This window comes from Suricata suricatta, chromosome 3 (assembly GCF_006229205.1).
Source record: "Suricata suricatta isolate VVHF042 chromosome 3, meerkat_22Aug2017_6uvM2_HiC, whole genome shotgun sequence".
NCBI classification, from domain to species: domain Eukaryota; kingdom Metazoa; phylum Chordata; class Mammalia; order Carnivora; family Herpestidae; genus Suricata; species Suricata suricatta.
In genome coordinates this window covers 139,959,205-139,984,028 of record NC_043702.1, presented here as the reverse complement: position 1 = coordinate 139,984,028, position 24,824 = coordinate 139,959,205, and the positions used below count along the sequence as shown (strand labels likewise).

General features: G+C 48.6%; 1 protein-coding gene and 1 pseudogene across 3 annotated transcripts in view; one reads left to right on the top strand and one right to left on the bottom strand.

Moving 5' to 3' along the window:
* KCNH1 (potassium voltage-gated channel subfamily H member 1) overlaps positions 1-24,824 on the bottom strand; it is a 401,581-nt gene that overhangs the window by 13,204 nt on the left and 363,553 nt on the right. The window lies entirely within an intron of this gene.
* LOC115288676 lies at positions 17,050-17,651 on the top strand (annotated as a pseudogene).

The window sequence follows — 24,824 nt, the reverse complement described above, 5'->3', positions numbered from 1 at the left end:
CCCAACCCAGATCTGACTGGGTCTCAACCCTTGGATTGATGACTAGTGAGATCACAGCCACGCTGCCATCCGCTGTCCGTGCATGCATGCTCACATGAGAGGATCTGACAAAAAGTGGCTTGCTGTCCAGAATGGAGGACACAGAGCCAGGCAAGCATTTACCGAGCACCGACTGCAGGTAGAGCATGCAGCAAGGTATACACACATTGCTGCTCCGTGACAAGGGGAGCCAGGCCTCTTCTCCCAGAGCAGGGGCCCATGCTGGCACGGACCCAAGCCACTTTGATCCCATCCTGAGGTCCCTCCAGGCCCTGGTGACGTGGCCTTCCTCATAGTTTCCTCTCCCACCAGCCCCCTCCACTAGTAGCCCAGCCTGGTTTTATGGCAGAGCATAAAACATGAAGATTAACAAACCTGTCCATTTACGAAACTGAAAACATGGAAAAACAAAGTGGAGATGGACTGATTTGATAAGGCAGTGGGTTGGGTCTCGCTCTTTGAAAAGGCCAGTTATGGAATCAAGGGCTGCATTTTTTTCTCAATAGCAGCATGAACATGTGAACTGCTCAGAACAGGGAGGCCCTGAGCTTCAGGGAGGGGTCAAGGCTTCCAGAAAGACTGGGGCCAGTCTTCCCTCACTGAGCTAAGATCATGTGCTGCCAGCACCTGCGGCCAGAGAACGAAGCCTGGCTCTGTCCTCCCAGGGGTGTTGGCTTGTCAGGAGACAGACTGGCAAACACAGCTTCAACAGAAGGTGCAGAGGCCCAGGGTGGCAGGGAAGGTGGGTGCTGGCGGAGTAGATGGCGGGGCATAACAGACAGCCTGAGCACCAGCTCCAGAAATGAGACAGAATCCGGATAATGCTCCCTGTGCCTCAGCTTCCTCACCTGTGCAAGCAGATGGTATGCCTGACTTCACGCAGGGCTCTTGTGAGGGGGATGTTGGACAGTAGCAGTAAAACCCTTAAAAGAGTGGTTGACAGTAGAACAGATCAATGAAACCAGAAGCTGGTTCTTTGAAAGAATTAACAAAATTGATAAACCACTAGCCATCTTGATCAAAAAGAAAAAGGAAAGGACCCAAATAAAATCAATGAAAGAGGAGTGATCACAACCAACACAGCAGAAATACAAACAATAAGAGAATATTATGAGCAATTATATGCCAATAAAATGGGCAATCTGGAACGAATGGACAAACTCCTATGAACATATAAACTACCAAAACAAACAGGAAGAAATAGAAAATTTGAACAGATCCATAACCAGTTAAGAAATCAAATTAGTAATCAAAAATCTCCTCAAAAACAAGAGTCCAGGGCCAGATGCTTTCCAGGGGAATTCTATCAAACACTTAAGGGGAAGTTAACACCTATTCTCAAACCTGTTCCAAAAAATAGAAAAGGAAGGAAAACTTTCAAACTCTATGAAGCTAGCATTACCTTGATTCCAAAACCAAAGACCCCACTAAAAAAGAGAACTATATAGACCAATCTCCCTAATGAAGATGGATGCAAAAATCCTCAACAAGATACAAGCCAAGATCCAACAATACATCAAAATATTATTCACCACAAACAAGTGGGATTTATACCTGGGATGCAGGGCTTCAATATCTGCAAAACAATCAATGTGATTCATCACATCAGTAAATGAAAGGACAAGAACCACATGATCCTCTCAATAGATGCAGAGAAAGCATTTGACAGAAAACAGCATCCTTTCTTGATAACCCTCCGTGTAGGGATAGGAGGATCATACCCTGAGATCATAAAAACCCATATAGGAAAGACCCAATGCTAATATCATCCTCAATGGGGAAACACGGAGAGTTTTCCCCCTAAGGTCAGGAACAAGACAGAGATGTCCACTCTCGCCACAGTTATTCAACATAGTATTGGAAGTCTTAGCCTCAGACAACACAAAGAAATAAAAGGCATCCAAATCAGCCAGAAGGAGGTCAAACTTTCACTCTTTGCAGGTGACATGATACTCTATATGGAAAACCCAATAGATTCTACCAAAAAAACTGCTAAAACTGATCCAGGAATTCAGCCAAGTGGCAGGATATAAAATCAATGCACAGAAATTGGTTGCATTCCTATACACCAACAATGAAGCAACAGAAAGAGAAATTTAAAAAAATTGATCCCATTACAATTGCAAAAGAAACATAAAATATCTAGGAATAAACATAATCAAAGAGGTGAAACATCTATACACCAACACTATAGAAAGCTGATGAAGGAAATTGAAGAAGACACACACACACAATATGGAAAATATTTCATGCTCTGGGATAGGAAGAACAAATATTGTTAAAATGTCAATACTACCCAAAGCCATCTACATAGTGAGTGCAATCCCTATCAAAATAACACCAGCATTCTTCACAGAGCTAGGACAAATAATCCTAAAATTTGTATGAAACCAGAAAAGACCCTGAAGAGCCAAAGCAATGTTGAAAAAGAAAGCCAAAGCAGGAGGCATCACACTCTCGGACTTCAAGCTGTATTACAAAGCTGTTATCATGAAGACAGTATAGTACTGGCACAGGAATGACACTCAGATCAATGGAACAGAATAGAGAACCCAGAAATGGACCCACAAACGTATGGCCAACTCATCTTTGACAAAGCAGGAAAGAACATTCAATGGAATAAAGACAGTCTCTTCAGCAAGTGGTGCTGGGAAACTGAACAGCAACATGGAGAAAAATGAACCTGGACCACTCTCTTACACCATCCACAAAAATAAACTCAAAATGGATAAAAGACAGGAAGCCATCAAAATCCTCAAGGAGAAAGCAGGCAAGAACCTCTTGACCTTGGCCACAGCACATGAATAGACACTTCTCCAAAGGAGACATCCAGATTGCCAAAAACACATGAAACAATGCTCAATGTCACTTCTTACTCAACATGTCTCCAGAGACAAGGGAAAATGAACTATTGGGACCTCATCAAAATAAAAACCTTCTGCACAGCGAAAGAAACAATCAACAAAACTAAAACACAACTGTGGAATGGAAGAAAATATTGGCAAATGACAGATAAAGGGTTGGTATCTAAAATCTATAAAGAACTTATCAAACTCAACACCCAAAAAACAAATAATCCAGTGAAGAAATCGGCTAAAGACATGAATAGACACTTCTCCAAAGAAGACATCCAGATTGCCAAAAACACATGAAACAATGCTCAATGTCACTCATCATCAGGGAAATACAAATCAAAACCACAATGAGTTACCACCTCACACTCATCAGAATGGCTATAATCAACAAGTCAGGCAACAACATGTGCTGGCAAGGATGCAGAGAAAGAGGATCTCTTGAACTGCTGGTGGTAATGCAAACTGGTGCAGCCATTCTGGAAAACAGTATTGAGATTCCTCAAAAAATTAAAAATAGAACTGCCCTACAACCCAGCAATAGCACTACTAGGTATTTATCCAAGGGATACAGGTATGCTGTTTCAAAGGGACACATGCACCCCAATATTTATGGCAGTGCTATCAATAGCCAAAGTATGGAAAGAGCCCAAATGTGCATTGATGGATGAACAGGTAAAGAAGATTTGGTGTGTATATATATATATATATATATATATATATATATATATAGACAATGGAGTATTACTCGGCAATAAAAAAGAATGAAATCTTGCTTTGCAACTATGTAGATGGAACTACAGGGTATCATGCTAAGCGAAATTAGAGAAAGACAAATATCTTATGACTTCACTCATGTGAGGACTTTAATATACAAAACAGATGAACATAAGGGAAGGGAAGCAAAAATAATATAAAAACAGGGAGGGGGACAAAAACATAAGAGACTCTTAAATATGGAGAACACACAGAGAGTTCTGGAGGGGTTGTGGGAGGAGGGATGAGCTAAATGGTAAGAAGTATTAAGGAATCTAGTCTTGAAATCATTGTTGGACTATATGCTAACTAACTTGGATGTAAATTAAAATTATTTAAAAGCGCATTTGACATTTAATGGTTGCTGAGTAAGTGTATTATGTATCATTCTTGGAGGGGGCAACCCTTGAGAGGATTCTTGAAGGATGAGCTGGAAGTAATCAGGTATCAAAGGTGAAGAATTTAGGGGGCAACTGGGTGGCTCAGTCAGTTAAGTGCCGATTCTTGGTTTTGGTCACGATCTCACGGTCTGTGAGTTGGACCCCCGCATTGGTACAGATGGGGTACAGAGCCTGCCTGGGATTCTCTCTTTTCCTGTCTTCCCCTCCCACCTCTGTCCCTCAAAAATAAACATTAAAAAAAAGGTGAAGAATTTGGTGAAGGTTTCAGACAGGGGACAGCACATGCAATGACAAAAGGTAGAAATGCCACCATTGGAGAAAGACGTGTTTGTAGTAGTGGTGCCTGTGGATGTTCGGACGCTGGTGGAGAACGTCTGGCGTGCCAGACACTGCTGTTCCATGTTTGACATGTGCCCTCTCATGCCATCCTTACGGCAGCCCCATCAGCTGGGCAGAATCATTATCTTCACTTTCCAAATGAAGAAATTGAGCCAAGAAAGGTCAGTGACTCCCTAAGGCATCCAAATGGTGGAGGTAAGACTCAAAGCCCGGCCACTGGAGTCCCTGCCCAAGCCTGAATTCTGAGCCATTCTGCTGGGGGGAGATTCCATGGGTTTGGGGGGAAAGGATAATTTTTTTCCCACTGCATGTTGACAACTTCTAGGCTCTGCCCACTCACTCCTCTCCACTAGTGTCTCTCACTCCCCGTCCGGGCAGTTCTGTGAAGTAGAGATCTGGGCAAGAAGCTAAGGCTCCCGGCACATTCAAGGAGGAAACAACCTCCCGGGTACATTAGGCTGTGTGACCCTTTAATTCATCAGGATGGAGGAATAACTTAGTGTGCAATCCAGACTTGGAGTAGTCAGGACAAGAAGCAGGGGCTGTGTAGCATATGAGCTGAGTGTATCGGTTATGGGGAAAACGGTGTCTTCCCTGGAGAGTGCCAAGGGTACCAGACACCCTGAGTGACCTTGAGGCTCGGTGCTGGGAGGGGGGAGCAGGAATGCACAGAGGTCTCAGGGGACTTCCTCTGGGAAGTGCCTGGAGGCTAGAGATGCTTTGCTCGCAGGTAGCTTGGCCCACTGCCTCTCCGAGCACTGCTCTCGGCCAGTCCCTCCCCCCATCATGCAACATCTGCACTTTGTTCTGGCATTAAGAAAGACTTTGCCAGACAGTGACAGCCCATCAAGACTGCCACCATCTCATCCATTCTTTTTTTTTTAATAAGTAGTTTATTGTCAAATTAGTTTCCATACAATACCCAGTGCTCTTCCCCACAAGTGCCCTCCTCCATCACCTCACGTCTTTTCCCCCTCCCCCTTCAGCCCTCAGTTCGTTCTCAGCATTCAATAGTCTCTCAAGTTTTGCGCCCCTCTCTCTCTCCCCAACTCTCTTTCCCTCTTCCCTTCCCCCTGGTCCTCCATTAGGTTTCTCCTGTTCTCCTGTTAGACCTATGAGTGCAAACATATGGTATCTGTCTTTCTCTGCCTGACTTATTTCGCTTAGCATGACACCCTTGAGGTCCATCCACTTTCCTACAAATGGCCAGATTTCATTCTTTCTCATTGCCATGTAGTACTCCATTGTGTATATATACCACATCTTCTTGATCCATTCATCAGGTGATGGACATTTACCATCTCATCCATTCTTGAACCCTGAACCAAGAGCAGATGGACCAGCAAGGTCTTTTTTGATAGACTGATCTAGGGCATGAAAGACTCCTACAGAAGCACCTGTTCATCGGTCTTGAGGATGGTACAAGGCCAAGTGGGGTGAGGACCCTCCTTCTCAGTGCTGCCCAGTAAGAGAGGTGCATCCCTTGGCTGCTGCTTGGGGAAGAGATGGTTCTGTTGCATGGGAGCTGCTGGCCTCCTGCATTTCACCAGGGCCCAGTTTGTCACTCTTCTCCTGGCTTTGTATTCCCTTGGTGCAGTGGACTGAATTATGGACACCAAAAGACATGTCTACTCAGGACCTCAGAATGTGACCCTATTTGGAATAAGGGTCTTTGCAGATGTAATAAGGTAAGGACCCTGAGATGAGATCATACCACCTAAGGGTGGGCCCTAAATGCAGTGATGAGTGTCTTTATAAGACACAGAAAAGAGAAGACACAAAGCACAGAGCAAAAGTCCATGTGAATGTGGGGGTAAATATAGGAGCGATGTAGCTGCAAGTCAAGAAATTCCAAGGATTGCTCGCAGCAGTCAGAAGCTAGGAGAGAAGCATGGAGTCCCTTCCAAAGCCTCCAGGAGGCTATACGCACTGTGATTTCAGACTTCTGACCTCCAGAACTGTGGCAGAATAAATTCCTGTTGTTTGAAGCTGCCCCAGTTTGTGGTAAGTTGCTACGGTGGCCCTTGGGAACTAGAACTTGGTTTCCTTTCTTGCTGCTGCTGCTTCCCATCCTTTGTGTGGCCCTCCCCAGTGCCCTGCCCTTTGCTCCCATGCTCTGCCCGGCTGTCCTGCCAGGGCCCTCCTGCTGCACTGCACACCTTCATGCAGCTGAGAGCTCGAAGAGGTGCTGACAAGACCCGGTGCAAATGCCCACCCTGCTGTGTGCTGGCACAGACTCCAAGGACAGCACTTGGTCTCTCTACAGTTGTCATATCTACAACATTCCTACAGCAAGGCTCGGCGATGCAACAAATGACATTTGTGAGAAGCCCCTCCCTCCCATCATGTTTCTAAAGCAGTGCTGCCCTTCTCTCTAGTTCAGCTCCAAACCTGAAACTTCCCACACTGAGCATGGCTGTTGGTGTCTCACAGACCCCCCACCCTCTGCTCTCCTCCTAGCCAGAGTAGCCACTCTTCCCACCCACTGCTTCCTCGGCAGGAGCCAAGTCACCCGTGAGGCAGGAGGAAATGGGGCCAAGACGTGGAGCTGGTGACCTCCTTCCTCTCTCATTAGAGTTTCCAAGGGGCTAAGGCAGGCGAACCAGGGTTCAGCTTCCTTAATGCTCCCTCCTGTCTGGGGACACTCTGAACGTGATTTGTGAAGTTGTGTTAACATGATACGGTCTCATTATTCCACAAGACAACTCATAAAAGTAGAAGCTGAGCTGGGATTTGCAGACATCAAACCCACCAAACACTTGTCTGAGCATCTGGCTCACTCCCCATGCCCTCTTCGGCCTTATTATCCCACCCAGCTCTGCTCACATTGTCTCCTGAGAGTCAGGACCTTGTTTCTTTCCAACCTGGGCACAGGGTGAATATTCTCTTTGCTTTATCACCTGAGGTAAAGGAAAATGAGAAAGGGGAGCCCACAAGATAAGGGACAGCTCAGGGCAGGCTCAGAAGGTCAACATTTTACTACTGCCATCTTGCATCTGAGTCTCTTTCCAGTGCCTCTCCTCACTTCCTCTTCTGAGCCTTCAAGCCCAACAGCAGCTAATGTCAACCAGCCATTCAGCAAAGCACCAGCTATTGGGCTAATTGCTGTGAGTACATCAGTGACTTCTCACAGCCTCCCGAGGTGAACACAGAAGTCATTCACCCAGGTAAGTCTGCACCTGATGTCCTCTGGATTCATGTCTCTCCACCATGTGCTTCCTACCACCCATAGGGGACAATAGCGAAAGAGACATTCACCTATCCCCAGCGTCTTCTGGTTGGCTGCATTCTCATTTTTTTTTTCTGGATTAAAGAATCTGATACAAAGCATATATTTGCATAATTGTTATCTCACTGTTAGAAAGAGGTGTTTTCTATCAAAATGGACAAACTGTGAATCCTGACAACTTGTACATTCCTAGAGAGCTAGCTCTGACATCTCTCGTCTTTCATGATCTGTGGCACACTGTGGCAAGTGATTGGGTTGCTGGGACACTCACTGCCTCAGCCAGCAAACTGCACCATCCCAGACACAAAGAGCAAGTAGCTCTTAGATGTGTGCAACTGTCAAGTTATGAAAAATAAAGGTTGTAACAATCTCACTAGATTATTCTGGGGTTTGGCTGTCCCAATAAATTATTTTCTACGTGCGGGTTAACACCCCCATTTTAGGATGCTGATTCTCAACACCATTGAGTCCAGGAGGGACCCACTGCTCACTGGGTGCAGCTGCTCCACCACCAAGGAAGCTGGTTCTGCACTCCTTAAGGTGACCACGGCGTCTCAGTCACATCTAAACTACAGACATTATCATCAAACTGTCTGCACAGTAAAGTCTCTCACACCAGGATGGGCAGAGGCGGGACCCAGTCTGGGACAGTGTCAGAGCGAGGGCCAGTTCTCTCTGATGAGCCCCCAGATCGCTGTGCGCCCTCATGAGCTTCTAGCACAGCACCCTGAACGAAGCACATGAGCACATCTGGAGAGCTGGCCCCAGCTCTACGTGCACACACGGAGCCTCTCACAGCTACGCCCGCCCTCTCTTGCTCTGTGTTCCTGGCCCTCAGGTATTTATGTCTGTGCTGCCTGAGCCCTCTGCCTGAAGGACAAGTGCAGTGGAGTTCCACTGGGAAGGAACTCAGCTATGGTCTGCAGCTGTACGCACCCCAGATCCCAGAGCTGGAAAGGGCCCATTTCTCTGACACCAGACAGACCAAGTGACAGCCCTGGAGCTGGGGAGTCCACCCAAGCTGTCAGGAGAGCAAGCTGAGGTCCCCCATGCTCAGGGCTTCCTTCCTGCTACCTAACCTGAAACCCTCACTGTGGTCCGAAGCCTCATGCTCTGTCATAGGGAAAGAGGACACTCTCTCCAAAACCTCATTCCACCAGGAGACCGCTCTAATCAGTCATTCACCAAGTCCTTATGCAGTGTCTACCGAATACACTTGAGGTGGTTGGTCCACATGTAAAGAAAACAGAAAAAGCCTTCCGCTTGAGAACTGACAGTCCATTGCCTTTCCTCTCCTATGAGTCCATGAGGTGGTTTAGACCCCATGTGCCTCTATCATATTCTCACAATCCTGAGAAGCCAGCCTTCTAGCAAGCTGAGGCTGGACTGGCTGCCATTGTCCCCTTCCTCAGCCATGGACTGGGGCACAGCCTGGGCCACCACCACTCTGTCACTGGAAGAGGTCAACTACTGGTTCTGGAGCTGTGGTCCAGCCCTACCTCTGACAGCTCAAGCCCTGCGCACCCCTCCTCTGGCCTTGCCACGGCAGCTACTCAGGTGCCTGCAGACTCGCTGCTCTGCACAATGCTCTGACGAAGAACTTTCCCACTGGGGTTGGGGGCAGGGCACAGCTCCCAGCTTGCAGATGTGAGGGTGACTCGGAATGGCCACTGGCCATGCACTTGGGTTCTTGGCATTCAGCTGCTATTTCTGTCCCCTGGGGCCTCGACCTCTCCTAACCCCTGCTCCCTCCCATAGCACCTGACGTGTTCACACTGAGTGCAGCACTTGTTTTCGGTGCCTGAGATTATTAGTGTGTCTACCTGTCTCCTAGTGTGCTTTGGTTGTCTCCCCACTCCCACTGTCCTCACGGTGCCAGCTACAATACCAACATCCTGGCCAAGAAAGGCTCGGTCTTGCTCACGGTTGTGGCCCCAGAGCTAGCACAGTGCCCAGCATCCTGCACATATTCCATGACTGTTTGGTGACTGACTTGGGCAGATCAATGAACTTCTCTCGTTTTTGGTTTTGTCTTTATCACTTGGGAAAAATACCCTTTACTAGATCTCTAGGGGAATGCATGAGACAGCACGCTCCAGGGTGTGTATGTGTATGTGTGTTGTATGTGGTATGTGCACGCACACCGTATGCCTCGGTTATTTACTTATGGCTAATCGGCATCAAATCCACCCTCCATATCTGCTTGGAGATGCTGGAGCTGATAGCCGGCCCAAGTTTCCCAGGCTTCCTGGGCAGCTGGCTTCCAGTTAGGTTCTGCCCATGGCATGCCCTGGAAGGCCCAAAAGGAAGGGGGAGGAGGGAAGACCCCCCTCCCTCCTTGCAGCGCCTATATTTCCTGAGCGAGCAGCAGTAGTCAATTCAGCCCCGCCCTCCTACGCTCCTTGCAGTGTTCCCCAAGCAAGCTCCGCCATGCTCCCAGGGCACCAGCAGCAGCCCCCTTGTGCATATGGTGGTCAGAGCATATCTCTGTGGCGCTCCTCACCCCCGAGCACCCCTAAATCAGGCCCTAGCCCCAGAGCTGGGGAACAAGCTCTGGGGGTGTCTCAGATGTCCTGGCACCAGGCACACAGCACCCCCACCTTGGAGGTATGAACACTAGCAGCACAGGGTGCCCCTTGAGGAAACTGGGGCCCTCCCCCAGCCTCCTTGGGTGTGATAATGCCTCTCTCTGTGTTCCCATCCGTGGGAGAGCTGCTGCTGCTGTTGCTTCTAGGTCTTTTTAAAAAATTTTAAAATGTTTGTTTATTTTTGAGAGAGAGAGACAGAGTACAAGTGGGGGAGGGGCAGAGAGAGAGGGAGACACAGAATCTGAAGCAGGCTCCTGGCTCTGAGCTGTCAGCACAAAGCCCGATGCAGGACTCAAACCCATGAACCGCGAGATCATGACCTGAGTCAAAGTACAGCGCTCAAATGACTTAGCCACCCAGGCGCCCCTGCTGCTTCTAGTTCTTAATCTCTGGGCATCCTCAACATCTCTTCCCTTTTTCAGGCTTTGACACCAATTCTCTGATTTAAATCTTCTCTTAACAATTAGCGTCATTGCAATTTCTGTTTTCCCAACTGGACCCTACGTGCAAAAGAGGGAGGAGCTGAGGGGGGGGAAGTTTACGTTGAAACAGCTGTGCATGAGAAGGGGAGGATTGAGCCCCCACCTGGTATCCACAGCCTGTTTTATTCACCACAGGGGACAGGGCCCTAGCCAATGTCACCTTTGCCAGTGTCACTAGCACCTTGGCTCCTCTCTCTCGAGCCTGTGAGGGCTCCAGTCAAGGCCTTGACTTTCTCTCTGTTCTCTTGGCCACAAATACTGGGGGTCCTCTTCTTTCCTCCTCTCTGCTTAGTCTATTCCCATCATTCAGAGGATCTGTTGTTCCTAAAGCTTCCAGAAAACAGTAGGCACAAGGTCTGTGCAGGGGAGGAGGATGCAGATTTTCACCCAAATGTGTCTTAGAAACACCCCGTCTTTGGATGAATCATCCCCTGCCCAGCTGTGGCCTGTGTGACTCACAGCCATCGACTGAACCAGGTCCAATGCTGAGCATTTACATGCCTTAGCTTAACTCTCAACCGCCGGCCCATGAGGTTGGAACTATTATTACCCCTTGAAGATGAAGGGCTCGGGCTCAGAGGGGTTAAGTCCTTGGCTGTTTATTCAATTAGTCTACAGAACTGTGGCCAGAGCCCAAGCTGGCTGATATTCAAGCTCTGCCACCAGGGCTGGGATCCCTGCAGACTCCAGAGCAAAGGGTCCTTGGGAAGGGCTCAGGAAGCTGCCCTGGGAAGGTCTCCAGGGCCCTGGAGAGAGCTGAGCACCTAAGAGCTAAGAGCACTTTCCTGGCAGACTGAACAAAGGGAACGTGGGCAAGACACTACTTGCACCAGGCTCTGAGCTTATCCCAGGATGAGCACTGAACACCCTTGAGGATTAACGAGATAATGGTAAAGTATGACCAATGTCAATTACCCACACCCAGGGCTGCTTCCTGTACTGGGACCAGGCTCGAAGCCTGGGGGCTGAGAAGTCAGTTCAGCCCTCAGGAGTATGTACCCATCCATCTCTGTTACAACCCCAGACGCCCTTTTACCAATTGCAGACAAGGGATGTGTTTTGTTTTGTTTTGTTTTGTTTCCAATCCCAGAGGACTCCTCACTCCTTCCGAGCAAGTGCAATAGCTTGTCTCCCCAGCTGCACATTCACACAGAGCCCCAGACTGACCAAGCAGACTGCACACTCACACTCATGCCACAGCCACTCACCGCTGTGGAGGGAGGGCCTGTGCCCTCCTTCTAGCCTGCGGATCTATGCTGGACCGGGGACCTGGCAGTGCAATCTCTCAAAAACCAAGGAGCCTCTTCCTGTCCCATCGGCCACTCCCCCCCCCCACACACACACTATGCAGGGTCAACGATGTCAGTGCATCTCGGAGACGAGCAACTTCCTGCCAGGATGCAGCCCGTGCAACATTAGGGGGCCTGTGGTGCATATCAAGTGGCTGCACCATTTCCACCCCCTTCTCTCTGTGATTTTTTTTTCCACACAAGACCATCTTAAGCACACGGCCCTCAGAGAGACCCGATTGTATCTCTCTCCTTCTTTCAATATACTGAGGGCAGAAATTGCTCCTGAATCCAATACAACAAAGGAAGGCTGAGCTGTTGGGCTGCAGAATCTGGCCTTAGGTTTCTCAGCATTTTTGTGACGAAGCTTTCACCCCAAGAACAACTTTTGGCATTTGAGTTGCCCCAGAAGCTGAATGTCTAGACCATTTGTCCTTCCATCCCATGCCTATACTTGGCCCATGGACTTGAAGCAGGGATGCTAAAGGACCCCTGGCTTTCTCGGGGGACAGAGGACAGGGGCAGCGTCAGTGCAGCCAAAGCAGTCCCACTCATCTGCTCTGACCCCTGAAGGCTGGGGGAGATCCCCAGGGCACAAGAAAGGGGCTATGGGATCTGGGGGAAGCAGGAGATGTGGACGTGAAGATGCTTGCTCTGTTCTAGGGAACTGGGCTTCTGAGAGGGACAGAGGCCCTAAAAGGGGGACAGACCGAATAGGACAAGATGGACAGAAGGCAGAAGAGAAAGAGAAACAGGCCCTTGCACAAGGGAGGGTTAAATAGGAAACGGCAAGAGAAAAGGCAGAGAAGACATGGCAGACAAGTGAGTACTCATGTACCAAAACCATGGAAGGGAATAAGCCAGGGCTACGCCCACAGAGGGAGCCCAGAATCATTTGAAAATGACAGTGGCCAGTGGGTGCTGTGCTCTTCCTGTCTGTCTTGTGCTATTCTCAACACTTTGCACACCATTATTTCAGTGAATCCCAACAACCCCATGGGGTAGCCACTCTTATAATCCCATTACACAGATGAGCAGGCTGAGGTCGAGAGAAAGCACACAGTGAGAGAGGGATCAAGCTCAGGCCTGTCTGACACTGGAGCCTGTGGGCTGTGGCACCTGCCTACCACCCAGCCTGCAGACCCTTCGAGGCCTTTCCTCCTCCTAGATTCTCACCAAGGAGAAAACAGGGACATGAAGATGAAGTCACTTTCCTTTCCTCATTCTCACCTCCCACCCTATGTAACAGACCCACGGAAGATAAGCTTGAGTCTCCAGGCCACATCTCTGCCTGCACACTCCATCTCCATACTGTGGGCCTTCTTTTCTCCAAAGCTGGTCTCTCTGTGTCATTCTTGTACGTGGTGTAAAGAGAGCAATGTGCCCCCGAGGCTGGAGTGTGAATTAAATGAGGTCTAAGGTGTACACAGCACACAGCACCACCTGATGATCAGTAAATGCAGTTTCTGCCTCGCCCCACTCTGGACTGAAGATCTCACCTTCCTTGTACTGCAAATATAGCCCTTCTGGGTCACTGATTCAGTGGGAGGGGCAGTCCCGCCACTTAGACCAGAGGAGCTGAGGTCTGGTCAGACCTGGGCATGGTGTGGACACAGAACTGCTCAGACAAAGCCTGGCAGCTGAATATCTTTGTCCTGCCGGCACAAGAATGGCCAAAACAGAGCTCTCCTCTGAACAAGAGAAGCTTCCAGATAAGCCATTTTAGGGATGGGAATGGAACCCCTCAGGCCTGAGAAGTCTGATCCTTAGGGATCCAGGGAAGTTACTCTGCATAATCAAAGGAGGGAAGTGGAACCATAGTGGTCTGCCTGGTGGCGGTGGCAGTTTCACTGTCCTGGCTGGCAGGATCCCCCAAGTTCCCGTGTGCTGCCCTTTGCTCCTCTCACCCCATCCCCAACTTGCCATGACATGTCAAAACATTTCACCAATGGACATTTTATGCGTGCTTTCTTTCTAGATTAAACAAAAAAAGTCAGCCTTACCAGATGAGTATACTTGGTGGTTGGGCTACAACTATGATCATTTATTTTGTCAGTAGGCACTGGTGCTCAGAGTTCATTTGGCTGATAAAGAGAGCAGATTTGAACCGAAGGTGTGAGCTCACAAACCCAGGCTAATTTTGCCTCCCTCCTGCCCAGCTGCCAAGAACTCAGCCACTCCTCCATGGCTGGCTCTCAGGATTAAGCTAAATTGGCTGAAAAAGCATGAGCCGGGAGCTGATGGCCCCAGTGCCCCCTCCCACTTAGGAAGAGTCCTCCTCTGCTGCCCCTTGAAAATCAGCCAGCCAACACGCGAGCCAATTAAGGCAAATTGGAAAGCAACAAGCCACCAAAGGTATTGCTCTCAGGACATATCTTTTTATATACAATGGTGGCAACAATTAGACTCTCTCCCAAGGGCGCTTGGGAGTGACAGGCGAGAGGCTTACAGAAAGAAGCTCTGAGCAGGGAATGAACAAAGCACTGCTGTCCTTAGCACAAGGGGCAGACACACCCCTGCCCACTGGCAGGGCTCACAAATTCCTGCCGCAGTCTCTGCAGCAGGTGGTCCTTCACCCAGGGGCAGCCTCATGCCCTCACCAGGGTCCTATGGCCACATGTGTGTGAGGTCCACGCTGGGGTCTGGAGCCTATCTGTGCCCAGGAGCCCCCCAGTTCCTTCAGAGACACTCTGCCTGGGGTTCAACATCACCATCTAGTGCCTTTCTTTCCCACCTTAATCCTGTGTTCTCTTTGTCTTTTTTATATTGATTTGTCAACTTTATATATTTTAGGTCTTAATTTCTTAGTGTTTACAATACATTGTGAAAATCTCCCACTGTAGGGGTTGGCAAACTTTTTCTGTAAAGGGACAAATCATAAATATTTTCTACCTTTGAAGGTCATGATAGCATCTCTGTCAAAACTGCTCAACCCCACCTTTGGAGTGCATAAACAGCCAGACAAAACCTAAGTGAATGGGAATGGCTGTGTTCCAATAAAACTTTATTTATAAAAGCAAGTGATGGGCCGAATTTGCATCAGGCCAGTTTGCTAACTGCTGTCCTAGTCCATAGTTTTGTTTTTTATGCTCTCTTTGTCATACCAACATTTTTCACTTTGACATGATCAAATTTTTCTATCTTTTGATGTATGGTTTGTATTTTCTTGTGTAGTCCATTTACTTTATAGGTGAGGAAACAGGCCCAGGAGATGGCTTACTAAGGTCACACAGTTATTCTGCAGCATGAGCTTTAGTCTCCCATTAGATTGCAAGGCACTGACTTTGGGATCAAACAGCTTCAGCTTTGAATTTTCACTCTGTCATTTATGCTTGGACAAGACACACACACACACAGACGTATATATAATATGTATATTATATATACACAAATATAAATTTGTATATAAATATAAAAATTATAAAAATTATATGTGGTATACACACACACACACATACACATATACATACACACACACAATCTTTTCTTTTACCTGGAGTTAATTATTACCTCAATTTTTTAAAAATCAGCCTGGTTGTCCATGAATCCTTCACTAATTTATTTCATACACATTCTGATACTTCTATATTATGTCCATTAATAATATATTCTATATTTCTAAATAACCAGCTCCACTTTTTCTCCCCTAGAGATACCATTTCTGGAACCCTCTGTCCTCTTGCCTCTGGTCTGGCTGCTTTTCAGGCTCAGGATCCACACCCCCCAGAACTCCCCCCCCTCCACACCACTGTTGTGCTACAGCTGATATTTTCTTTCTTCCTTCTCATTTCATAGGAGCAAACCCTACAACGGTTCCTCAAGAAAAATGCCCCTGAAAGTCATCTGCATCCCTGCATTCCTAGAAATGTCTTTATCTTTACCCTTGACTAAGTTTGGATACAGACTTCTGGGATGAAATATTTTTCCATCAGAATTTTGAAAGGAAAGCTCCATTAGCTTCTGTATGTCAGCATTACTATTGAGATAGGTACTCTGACAATCTTTTGCCTGTAAACAATTACATCCCTATGACAGTTAAAAAAATTTTTTTAAATATCTATTTATTTTTGAGAAAGAGACAGCATGAACAGGGGAATGTCAGAGAGACAGATTCTGAGGCAGGCTCCAGGCCTTGAGCACAGAGCCTGACGCAGGGCTTGAACTCATGAATGTGTGATCATGACCTTAGCCTAAGTCTGACGCTCAGCCAACTGAGCCACTCAGGTGCCCCAAACATCCCTTAGAAGTTTTTAGGCCTTTTTTTAAAAAAAAACCCTGAAGCTCCAAGATTTCCCAATGATAGTTTTGATGTGAGTCTTCTTTATGCAAAGAGCTGGACACCTGATGACTGGCAACCTGAGCACTGGTGCTCTTCCACTCTGAAAAGGGTCCTTACATTATTTTCTTTGACAGTTTTTCTCCCCTAGATTTTTATCTTTTCTTTCTGGAGCTCCTATGAACCAAAATGTAGGACTGATGCTGCAATTTTATCACCTCTCCCCCATTTTCTTACTCTTTGTATTTTTATTTTACCTTCTGAAAGATTTCTTTTATCTTCCAAAATTATTATGTTTTAAATTTTCTGCTGCCCTGTTTTTTAAGATGCAAAAGTTCTTGCTTATATTTTGATTATTTCTTTTATAGCATCCTACTTTATTTCCGAGAAACATGAATTTTATGTCCTTCTTTTGATCCCTGCATCAGCTCTAGAGTCACCTGGCTACACGAGGTAGAGATCTCAGACGCCAGATCAAAACTTTAAACCACCCCCAACTCCTAGTTTTAGCTGCAGTATCCCCTTCTTTCCCCTCCGAAGGCTGAGTTTTGAGAGAGCGAAAGAGAAAAGTTTCCTCTCTCATCTTTGCATGTTCGCATCTGGGCTGTGGGTTCCTTCACTTTCCTACAGCACTTACCATTCCTCCATCCACCTTCCATCTGCAAAAAAATCTGTTGAAATTACTTATCTGCTACTTTCTCATCTCTCAATTTTTTTTGTCCTTGTGGGTTTCTATCTTTAAAACACACACACACACACACACACACACACACACACACAATTTCTCCAGGTCCAACTATGCTCCTGGCGGCCCTGCTGGTGATGGTGGTCGCCAAGAGGAATAAGGAGCCCATCCTGCGCGGCCACAGTGGCCGAGGACATGAGGTGGCCTTGGGCTCTGGCCAGCACAGGGCGCACTTCACACAGGCCTCCCCCCACGACCCCCAAACCAAGTGGCAGCCGTGGACCAGCACTGTCTAGACAGCAGCATCTCCGCCGCCACTCAGGCTCAGGGCCGTCCCACGTGACAGCCCCACTGTACCTGGACATGACCTGGGATTGGGAACAGTGGGGCAGGATCATGCCACAGTCACTGAGCTTGCTGCTTGGCATCAGTGTGATCCGCATCAGCCCCCTGAACTGCACCAAGGGGCTCTTCAGAGCAGCAGGGCACCTCTGAAACCCATGGAGCCGCTGATCACCTACCAGCCCTATGAAACCAATGGGCGGATCACTATGCACAGTAATGAAGATTTTAAACTAACCCTTAGATGCAGGCGCTTGGCTTGGATACTGCAGACACAGCCCTCTTGGACTACCTGAGCCAAGCCAGTGGCCTGCTCCTGGAGAGGATGGTGGACATGCCAGCTGACAAGTGCCTGACATTCTGGAAGAAGTAACCCCTCCCTGTCCCACATGCTTGTGTCTCTGCCAAAACCCCTTCTGGAACAAACCCAGACTGCCTGTCCCTACCTCTCAGGGCTGGGCCATGAGGACTGGCCTTGCCCAGTCTGGGGGCTCTTGGCTGGTGGCCACAGGGGTGCTTAGTGCCTGGGAATAAAATGTTTCTTGCTGCCAAAACAACAACAACAAAAAAAAACCCCAACCCCCCCCCCCCCCACACACAACTCTACTATCATTTCATTGGGTTTTCAAGGAGAAATGAGAATTAGATACCAATGTCCAATTCCCCATATTTAACACAATTTATTACCTAAATGCTTAGAGACCACAGGAAGCCCTTCTTAACTAATCTGGAATCGAGAAGCTGAAACACTAAAATAATAAATTTGGAGTTATACAGAAAAGAACATTCTGTAAAGACAACATACGCAAGAGTAGCAAAGACAAATGACAACATGGGAAGGTATTTGTATTTATCTAATTACAAGAAGTAGCTTCTAGAAATTGATCAGAAAGAATGGACAAGGATAAGAAGAGAGGTCACAGAGAAGGAAAATCTAAATGACGGTTAGGCATACGGAAAAAAGCCACATGTCAGTCATCAGAACAGAACTGCAAACTTAAACTACTGTGAGATACCGTCCTTTCAACGATTAGACAGGCAAAACCCCAGAAGTCTGACCATCTGCTTTGTTGATAAAGGCGTGGGAAACAAACAGTCTCATACGTGTCTCGCAAGTTTTGTAATGTCTGAATCAGTTTCCTTATCTGTAAAATAGAGCTAATAACGGTGCTTATGTACTTTATAGGATAATTTTAGGATGAAGAGAAAGAATGTATGTAAAGTGCCTAACACACACCTACTGCACACTTAATAAACATTCCTTATTAACATTATTAAGATATCTCTGATCACATCATTACGTGTTTCTTCACTGAACCCCCTACGAAAGACAAGAATAAATGCCGCCTTCCTACTCTTTCACAAGATCTCCAAAGACGGACTAGGTCTCATGTTTCTGGGTTGCTCTCAGACCCACACACAGGGCAGGACACGTAGCATGCACTCACTGAATGCCTGATTTTAAAATATAAAGGTCCATTCTTAGGCTACACCTGTAATCTTGGGTTTGTGCCCCTAGTTTCTTATTTTGCTGTGGAATGACCAGCCCCCAAGCAGGAGGGCAGAGGCCGGGAGCTGAGATGAACAGGAAGCCAGGCACCAGGTCCGTGTGCAGAGCTGGCGCTCCGGGGTTGAGGTGCAGACAGCACCCCATCAGCAGACGGCCCCTCTGATGGCTGAGGCACACTACTCTGTGACCTCAACACCTCCGATCCGATGCCCCGCTGTCAGCTCGAGGAGGCGTGCCTAGTCAGGGAAAAGTGCCTGGACCAGGGCAGACACCGCAATGCAATCTCCCTGGATCAAGGGTGGGGGAAGCTTCTGGTACTACCTGAGGACATGTCTGCCTGCCTCCTGCTGGGAAGTCCAAGGGCAGGGAGGGGCCGAGGAGCAGCACAATGCCTGATGTCTGCATAGGAGGAATCTTGATGCCCTGGTCATTTCATGTCTAGGTTATGATTTTATTTCCAATCAAAGTCTCTAAGCCCCAAAGACTAGAGACCTCAGGCCCTTTCCACCAGACTCACTCTCATTTCTCCTCCTTTGATTCCCAGCAGCCCCATCTCCTCTGATAACAAAGGCAGTGGGACACAGACAGTGATGCTAGAATCAGAGGGACCCCAAGGGGTCACTGACCCAGTCTTCTGTCTTCAGATCAGTGACCTTCTAAACCATTCCCAATGCAAGCAGCCATTATGCCTGGCATTAACAGTGTGACAACTGACCTTTGTTCTGTTCATGGTTGACAGAAAGATGGGACACAGGCCATCTCCTCTGGGGTCACAGCAGCCCTGCATTTACATGGGGCAAAGTATTCTTTTGTACAGATGAAGACACGGGCTGGAAGACGCAAGATCCCTGGCTCTTCCAACCCCATATACTATTGCCTTTCTAGAAGGTCCACAGAGTCAATTCTGTAGTTAATCATCCGGATGGTCAATTTTATACACACACCTACAGTTGTGTCTACTTTAAGTTAAACCCAATTTCACTTGCTCACTCCTTCACAGGCTTGGAGAACAGCTGGTCAGTGCCCGTTCTTCCTGTACATACTTTGCAAAGTCAAGGACAGCAAATGACTAATCCACAAGCCTTCTCCCTGCCAGACTGCAAACACAAGCTCTCTTTCCCTCTCTGGTCAGCAGGGGCCTGGGGGTTGCGAGTAGGTGGGCAGGGGCTCTGGGTATTTCCAGGCAGGCGGGAAGTGTGGGGTGGGCAGGGAAGTGGGGCAGCATGTGCGCTGGAGACGAGAACTCATCTATCTCACTGGCACTGAAAATGTTGGAGAAAGCCACAGCCTTCATCATCTCTCCCCTCCTCGGCTTCCCTGCCAGGCCAGGGTGAGGGGACAAGCCAAGGGTGCCTGCTGAGAAGTCCCTGAAAAGGCAAGGCCTGCCAGCCTCTCCAGCGGAAAGGAACTGTCAGCTCAGGCCCCTGGTGGAGACACACTTCCTTCTAAGTGTTCAGGTCTGAGCTCTCTCGCAGCTTGCACCTGAGGAGCTGTCGAGGCTGGCAGAGAAGAATTACAGACCTCATGAGGCTCTCTTCCCTGGGGGTTTAACCTTCACCTCAAGAAATGCATGGAGGTCTCGGGCCAGACAGAGAAAATAAACTTCCTGGGGTGTGTGATTTTCGTAGCCAAGCAGCAGCATCAGAGTGGCAGTGACACAGTCTTGGGGCTGGAGAGCCGAGTTCTAGTCCCTCTGAGGCTGGTGGGGCTCCTGGGGGGACCCCCGCTGGCCAAGACACAGACCCCATCTGGCTGCGGTTTTTATAACAACAACAAAAGGCTAAAACCACCTGTTCAGAAGATATAATCAAAGGAAAGTGCTCAGAAGACAGATCTCAGAGGCCTCATGGTCTCTCTTCTGTGGTCTCCTCCTTCTGGGGACCCCCTCACCCGCTGTTCTGAGCCAGGGTCCTCCTCCAGGCCCCCACCCACCCGTTACGGTCAGCCGTCCTACCCTGCTTGCTTCCTCCCTCCCAGGTCATACTGCATCTCTCCCCGGTGTCTGAGCTCCCCAACTGCAATCCCAGTCTGCGCCTATGCCATGCCGCCCAAACAATGCCCCCCAGCCGTAATCATACCTGGCATTACTGCCAGGTCATGGGCCACCCATGCTTCGAGCATTGTATTTCATTTAATCCTTACAACAGCCCTGAGTTGGGGACCGTCACCAGCCTCGTTTTACAGGTAAGGAAACTGAGACATGGAACAGTAAATGGTACAGCTGAGATTCAGATCCAGAAAGTTGAACCGCAGATCCTGTCCTTTTGCCAATTATGCTCCTTATGGTCCCTGTTTTCACTCATCCTGAAATTTCTCCTCTTCCACAAAGCAAATAGGAAGGAGTGGGGGAAGGGCCTCTTCCAGACTCACTGGGCCAGAGGGACTGACCTCAGTCCCCTGAGGACATGCCGTCACCCCTTTCCTGTCCACAGCCTTTGCTGTGCTCAAGAGATGCAAACAACTTTCAGTATTTGCAGAAGCAAAATGCAGTATGGAGAGTACAATCTACCACAAAATAAGCAAAGCATTTGAAAAATCAAATAAAAATGACCTTTGCTTTGGCCATTATTTGGAATTACGTGCGCTGTGACTGGTGACTCAGAATGTGGGTGACAGGCACTTAATGATTTAATTAGAACCACAAATAGGGCCAGAAAGGACTACACATACCATTTTTCTTAACTTCTTGGTGTTACAAAAGAAGAAACTGAGGCCCACCGACGGGTGGGAATGTCCTTGAGGCCTCACAGCCAGGAAACGGTGGCCTGACCTCGGGACCAGTAGTTCTTGTGCGTTTCAGACCATACCTTTTAGCAAGTAGCGGGAAGCACACACTTCCTAGCAATTCTTCCTGAGCATACTGGCTAATGCTCGCCATGCCGCCCAGGTGGATGCTGTTAGTTTCATTTCGCAGATGAGGAAACTGAGGCTCAAAAACACATTAGTGCTAAGTGGAAGAGTCTGAGCGCTGAGGCCGGCCCTGACCAGCGTTTCCCAGCTTCTTTCTAACCTCATGTTTGGTGGACAGGTACTGCACCCCAGTTACATCCACACCACAGGGGAGGGGCAAGAAGTCCCTTCTCTCTGGGAATTCACGGTCCAGGAAAGCAGCAGGTGTTGAGGTGGGGGGCAGGGACCATGCGCTGGGACAGGTATAAGAAGGTGCTGGGGTCAGTTCTCCATATACATGGTTTCTTTTTTAAAATGTCTATTTATTTATTTATTTTGAGAGTGAGTGAGAGAGAGAGCATGATCAGGGGAGGGGCAGAGAGAGAGGAAGAGAGAGAATCCCAAGCAGGCTCCACACTTGGCATGGAGTCTGATGTGGCGCTGAATCCCAAGACCATGGGATCATGACCTGAGCCAAAATCAAGAGTCAGATGCTTAACCAACTGAACCACCCAGGTGCTCTTCCTTTTTAAAAAAATTTTAATGTATTTCTTTTGAGAGAGAGAGAGAGAGACAGAGAGAGAGACAGAGAGAGAGAGACAGAGAGAGAGAGAGAGAGAGAGAGAGAGAGAGAGAGAGAAGGGGGGAGGGGCAGAGAGAGATGGAGAAAGAGAATCCCAAGCCATGGTCAGCCATCCCATTGGGCTGTTAGCACAGAGGCAGGGGCCGGGCTCCATCCCCTGAGTCGTGAGATCATGACCTGAGCGGAAACCAAGAGTCAGTCCCTTCACTGACTGAGCCATCTAGGCACCCACATATACATAGTTTCCTGACCAATATCTGAAAGGAGTCTGGTAGTGTGGGCAAGGGCAGCCATGCCCAGAAGTGGTGGAGGGGCACCAGGTAATCATGGCTGGGCAAGGCCCCGAGCCCAGCTCTGAAGTGGGGCTTCTGTCCCCACGCCCCCAGCACTGACAAGTACAGGCCTGTGCCCCTGCTGGGCACACAGACAGTCTGCCCGTAATGAGGCAGGCAGGCAGGCGGTTACCCTGGTTTGACCCAGACTCTGCTCCCAGAGACGGCTATTTACATCAAGAACTGTTCAAGGACAGGGACAGCACAAGCACTTACTGGCAAGCCCAGCGCTGCTCTACTCCCCCACTCTGTTTTTCATATGGTCAATAAAGTGGCTGCCCCATCCGCCTTCTTGGCAGCCGACTTCAGGTGTGAGTGTTCAGCCGGGAAAGCAGCTGGCCGCACGGGGAGAACCATCTTCATCAGGTTGCAGGTTTAATGCCCGGCCCGGGGGCCGGCTGCTGGCTCCAGATGTGGCCTGTCTGTGGGGGCATTTCCTTAAAAGCCCCTCCAAGCTAATCAAGATGAAACTCCTACAGCCAAGCCATTCCCTCCGCTTCAGAGCCTATAAAAGAGGTATCAGTGTGTCTGGTCCTAGTGACAGAATAAAAAGGGCCTCCCCTGTGCTCCCTTGAAATGTCACATGAATCTATTCAGGCAGAAAGTTTTCAAAGAACTACAAACAGGTCCTCCTTTCCCGGTCTGCCATCCACTGGGAGGTGTGCTCGCTCAAGCTATGATCCAGGTACGTAGTTCAGGTACATGACGAGACTGGACATGAATGTGAAGAGACATAGCAGCGTGCAGCCCAGATGCATGAACATGACACAGGGCCTGGAGTGTCATGTGTGTTCACAACAGCCCTTCGTTGCCTTACTCTCTAGGCAGAAAAGGGCTCTGAATGCCTCGTGCCCATCCTCCACCTGGACTCCAGAGCCATCCAGGCTGCTTTCATACCGGACTGCTCTCCCTTCCCTCATGCCCATTTCCACTGGTTCAAATCCCACCTCTTCCACAAAAATCTGCAATGCCACTTCTTCCAGGAAGCCTTCCTTGAGCCTCCCAGCGAGATCCGAACACAGCATGATCTCCATTCTGCTCTAACAATAAAAAATGCTTTCTCCCTGAAATTACTCTTTTAGGCAAATATCTGAATTCCCCCCAAAATCCATCAGCACCCCCCCCAGGAAAGAATTCATGTCAGATTCATTTCTGCAACCCCCACAGGGCTAAGTGCAGTGCTTGGGCACACAGGAGTCCAGTGTCTACCAAATGAGTGAACCTAACATTCTCATACACTCACACGTGAAAGACACACGAGGCAGGTTTCTTTAGTTGCCCTCACCTGTTCCACTCCTTATCCTGCTCATCTGCATAGAAGTTTTGTTTTTTCCCCTCAGTGAATCATTTATATTAAATGTATGCAATGGGTGGTAACTGGCATCAGCAAAAAGGCAGATTACTGTCCAAGAGTCAGGTACTCTCTTCTCAAGGCTGGGAAAATCAGGCATCTGCTTCCTTGGAAGGACCTAAAGGTTTGCTGTGGCCCTTTAGGGAAAGAGCCAGGGCTCTTGAGAGAAGGGTGGAGTTGGAAAAGAGTAGGGGTGGCTGGCTGGAGTCCAAGAGAAGGGACTCCCTAACCAACACGGCACTCAGCATGTGCTGTGATGTGAGAAGGTGCGGGGTCGGCTCTGTGCTCCCGAGTTGACATGAAGACCAGCTAGCCTGGTGCTGATAGGAGTTGCAGAGCCATGCCCCTGCCATGAGGCCCAGTCCAGGGGCCTCTGCCCCCAGCACAGGGCACACAGCCTGTGTGAGGACCAGAGAGGCTTCCTCCACTCGGAAACTACCCCTGGGCATCCTGAGCCTCCGAAATGGAAAATCTTTTCTGTGCCTGCATGTTTGATGACACAGTGACCAGCCCTAGAGCTTCCATTTACACAGTACATCTCATAAACAGCTTTCATAGTTACAGCCTCCATGAACTGACCATTGAAATATGCTGACCGCTCTCAGACTATGTTCAGCTCTCTCACGCCAGCAGTTACTGGACTGATCCACAAAGGGGGAAGGGTTACCCTCCATTCTCCCAGCCACTCACCCCAGGGGAGGATCTGAACTGGGTCACATCAGTTTCTGTGAAGGTTTCCTGCAAAGTTAGAACCTCTGGTCCTATTGCAACACTCAGATTCCCAATTCCAAAATGGAAAGTCTCTGTCTGGCTCTGTTAGTCTCCAAACACCTCCCACCATCACGATTCTCAGCCATCCAGGAGGGAGGACGAGGGTGGAG